The sequence below is a fragment of the Aplysia californica genome, unplaced genomic scaffold, assembly GCF_000002075.1.
Source record: "Aplysia californica isolate F4 #8 unplaced genomic scaffold, AplCal3.0 scaffold00522, whole genome shotgun sequence".
NCBI classification, from domain to species: Eukaryota; Metazoa; Mollusca; class Gastropoda; order Aplysiida; family Aplysiidae; genus Aplysia; species Aplysia californica.
The window spans coordinates 254,613-259,719 of NW_004797792.1; positions in this window are offsets into that span (position 1 = coordinate 254,613).

Genomic DNA, 5,107 nt, shown 5'->3' on the forward strand with positions numbered 1-5,107 from the left:
CCCCTCCCCTAAACTTAAACACACACTCACTCACACACACAAACACACGCGCGTACACACACACACAGGCCACTCCATTCGCTTATCATCAACAAATCTCGAGAGCGGAAACCGTTCGGAGAAATAAAGTTCAAGTTTATTTTCCCGAACGTTCGGAGAAATGGAGTCGGCCATAAAAATATCCATAATCTCATAATATAATAATTTGCAGTGGATATCAAGTCAAAATCCGTGTGTAGATCAGAAATAAAAATGAATAAAAAAAGAGCTTTCAGAGAAACTAAAGCTTGAGATGGGTCCATGAGTAAGCTGTACGTTATTCGCACAGGGTATGCGAATACTATGAAATTTTATTCGCACAGGGTGTGTGAATACTGTGTGAGTATTGTGAAATTTTATTCGCACAGGGTGTGTGAATACTGTGTGAATACTAGAAATGTCGCACAGGGTGTGTGAATACTATGTTATCTAGATCTAGCATTTCCTAATTTTTCCCTTTCATCCTCTTTCGCGTAGGGACAAAGATCATGGGATAGATCTAGAAATCCAAAGCTAGATTTAATTCTAATTGTTCAATGCGATACAAAAAAAAAAACCCAACTCAAATTGGAATTCAAGTTGTGTATTATAATGTCAAGGATAATGACTCAAATCTCTCTTATTTTTTTTTTCTGTTTTCCTTGCGCTACAGAGAGAGAGAGAGAGAGAGAGAGAGAGAGAGAGAGAGAGAGAGAGAGAGATATATATATGAGGACATGCTTACTTTAACCCAAAATCTGAAACAAGTTTTTATACTAGATCTAGATATAATCTAGATCTAGTGTCCAGTTGTTTAAACATTTAAAGCCTTTGCCAAAAGATGGGATACCCGGGTGTGACAAACGAGGTCCAAAATCAACGTAGGCTCGACCCTGTGCGAATAAAATTATTTCTTATTCGCACACCCGGTGTGAATAATATTAATTCTTTTATTCGCACACCCGGTGTGAATAAAATGAAATCTTATGCGCACACCCGGTGTGAATAATCACTTCCCCATGAGTAACAATACCGAGAAAAAAATCTAAAATGCAAGGCTATTACAATACGCATTTTAGGGCGCTGGAATCCAACGTTGTATCGGCCATTTTAGTCTGACTGAAAGTTATTTTTATAGGATGTGCTGTGTGATGTCTGTAAGAATTCAGTAAAAAAAAAAAAACCCAGCTTTTTTCAAGTTAGCCATGTGTAGAATCCTGCAGCGCCAATATATTTTTAACATTTAATTTAAAAAATAGATGGTGAAAATTCTTACTTTCACTCGTGCACGCACATGCACTGCTGTTTTGGGGCTAAACAGCATGCAGTATTTTTAGTTGTAGATTAGCCTACACATGGTCACTAAAACTGTCGCAAATCAACTATTTTCAAGAAAATTTCAACCCTTAAATAGCAATCTAAAATGTCAAATTATCATATGCACCCCTCCCCTTCCCCCGCACACACACACACACACACCGGGTACCCCTATGCTCAGACACATTTTTTGAAAAAATATTTTGGTTGTAATTTATGAGTAATCAATTTAAGTAATAGTTTTTGTCCAGAGTCAGTTCCTATCAGGATAAAGTCTTTAAAGACGAGATCTAGATCTACTTTACATAAAGGTCGTATTTTTTCATATTCGGACTCGAGTCCAAATAAAAAAATTTCTTATTCGGACTCGAGTCCGAATACATATGAAAAAATGTTATTCGGACTCAGGTCCGGAAAAAAGGAAGTGTCTTCGTTCTATAGATCTAACGTGTGCTTCCAATTTTCCGCCATTTTTTAGTTTCCCCCACACCTTTTCTACCGATCTGATGCCCGCCGCCTCATTGATACCCCGTTTCCCACTTTCTTTGTAGTAGAAAAAGGTAAAATTGAAGATATGCAGACCACCTGGCACCTGCATATTATGAGCTGTGTAAAAAAAAAAAAGGGTATTTTTTTACTTTCCCTCCCGTCTCACACTCGGCTACCAGTTGTCTAATTTCTACTAAATATTGATGCGCAGAACACGAATATCAACTTCATTTCCATCGCAAATGAATCGTTTTTGAAATATTTGATTGTTTTTAACCGAGATCGGCATGCTTTGGACCAATGGGGGGAGTCCAGAGGGGCCTGCCCCTCTGGGGTAAAAGAAACTCTGGGGGGTTACAGGGGGGCATGCCCCCCCTGTTTTTACCCATAATTTGATATTTTACAGTTAGATTTGAAATTTTCTTGAAAATAATTGATTTGCGACAGTTTTAGTGGCTTTATGTGTGATCTGCAGCAAACAGTACAGCAGTTTGACCCCTGAAACAGTGCATCTGTGTGCGGGAGTGAAAGTAAAAATTTACCCAAAAAAAGACTGATTCGTTCAAATACAAAGTCTGTGTCATCTCGATTGTTTACCACCAAGAAAAAGTTGTGTTGCTGTGTAGAGCTGAGCATACGGCAACTTTTGATTCCATAGACCAGCGCACAATTCATTACACATAGATCTACGTAAAGACTAGCTTATATTATTGTAATAATGATCAGTTGCCGGGGGAAAAAAGACTGACGCGTATGCGACGTTCAACGCCCGGACCGATAGCGCCCCCTCATCCCCTCCCTGACACAGCCACACGTGTGCAGGCCGCCCATCCGACCCCGACACATGCTAACGAGCCATCTTTAATTGCTTCTGAAATGATAACCTCTTGACAAATTATAAACATTTATTAGAAGCGCTATAACTTTTCAGGCCGGCCTCAAATTCATCATAAGATAAAAACTCAGCTCCTGCACAAAACGCCATTTTGCCCGAAGTGATCCCGGTCTCTACCCAGCCTGAGGCGAGTCAAGAGTGAGGGAGGACAGGAAGTCGGAGTCACGAGTCACAGGAAGTCGGAAGTGATGTCATGCTGGACAAGAATCAGAGTCCGAATAACATTTTTTCATATTCGGACTCAAGTCCGAATAGTCACTTCGTTACATAAATTGCTTCTCAATCAATAACTGGTTCTAGAATCTAGAGCTATCTCTGCAGGCCTAATCACTTTCTCCTCAATTAGAAGACTCTCGTTCCATATTATAATGAAGGCCATTGTCCCAGTCAACACTGTCTGTGTTCATATGACTTCGTCAAACACCTCAGGTTAGCCTATGTGAAATACCTTTTATTCTAAACCAATTTAATCGCTTTCGATATTTAACTGCCAAATATCGGAAACAAATTAACCAATTGGAACTAGATCTAGATCTAATCTAGATCTAATCATTGAGTTAATGATTACAAATATGTATGGAGAAACATTGACATGCCTTTGTTTTAGGAGATTTCTCTCCCAAGTATTCTCGTCCGCGGTCTCAGGGAAGCTGTTGGCGTTGGGCTTCGCGAGTCTATAACTATACACACAGTCTGAGGTCCCGTAGGGCACTTGTTATTAAGTAAATCCTCCCGAAAGGTTTCCAAGGATCATAATTGAAGCCATTAATCATTAATTAAAATATTATTTGGAAGACGAGGGTAATAAACACCTTCAGGTTTTACTTGATTGCATCATAATATGATGCAATTTTCTTCTTATAGGCTTACAGAAAAGAAGTTCTGGGACAGCATCAAATTCAAAACTATACAGACCAGACAGTTTAGGCTGAGATTAGGATGCATGCAAGTTCAGAGGTAGATAAACCAATGAGATGGCTGCATTTTCTTGCTGAGCTAAGTGAATCACATCCAGAGTGCATGATACATGTCAAAGTAGAATAAGAATGTGTGTCACTGTTACGAGAATCTCCGATTTGTTCAAAAGTGTGTTGTGAGAACACATCAAAATATACCCCCTTAAGTAGGTCAGTGTGAGAACAAGATGTGTTACTAGTTACAACCATCAATATCTAGATCTCTAGAATCTATACCAGCTTAGGTTTAAGGTAAATGAAATGTTCATCGATGAAACAATTGACCAGATCTGGTTTAGGATCTCTAGATTCTAGGCATCACTATTGATTTTAGAAGTTTGAAATTCCAGAACTCAATAATTTCTTCCGGTGTTGCATTAGCATGCTTTTTATGTTGCCAGTGTGAGCTGGCGAATTTTGCACAGAGCCCAAACCCCCGAAACAAAGAGAAACTGCCGGCTGGCTCGCCACTGCCGGCCTGGTCTAAAAACAGACCTCACAGCTGAGTTTTGTTGACAAAACTTCTCATTGGCCTATCTGCACCGATCTCAAGGCCTTCTGACTGATCAGAAGAAACCGGTCGACTCTACAGTTCGAATACTACAAACACAGGTGTTTCACTCGTGCACGGACTAAAGGCAATACATCATTCTAACTGATTTAAGAGAATATATCCAAACCTTCAATATCCACGTATCATGAGAGTAGGACAACCTGGGCAGACACGACTAACCTGACGTTCTAATCCTGCAGTTCAGAGACGTCCCCTCTCGCGACTTGCAAGCAGGAAATTCGGTCAATCCTGAATCCTGTCCCAACAAAAGTCATGTGACCAAGTGTGTGCTTACAGCTCCAGTTCAGTCGAAGGTCACGACCTCCAACCTTTTACCTTTCACCGACTAAGCTCAACAGAGAGCGCTGTGGAAAGCTTCGTACCACGATGTAGTTTTCCGCCTTCAACTTTCAACTTTGGCCTTATCGCTTTTCAAAACATAACGCACGTCAAATACGTATTGCGAAGCCTTGGTTCTGGCGACACGGACAGTAAATTTATAAAACTTGGTGTGTTGTTAGGATCGTCTGTCAGACTGATGAGATCGTACGACTTTCTCTAGATCTATTTCCAATGTAAAGCATCAGCGAGGCAAAGTAATATTACGCACTGCAAGTAAACCAACTCTGTCGTGGACAGGTGTACTTAATAAACGAATACGAGCCATAGACCTGTCTTTGAGACTGTTACGTAGCGCGGTGTGCGAATGTGTTCAATCGGCACGTAGTCTTCTAGGCCCTACAACTGCATTTTGAGGTCACACGTGAGAGCAAAGAAAACACGAAAGTACATACGTTTTGCTCAGGCGACAAACAGGTGTGATAAATTATCGCTGTGGCGTGCGCGCGCGCGCACACACACACACACACACACACACAC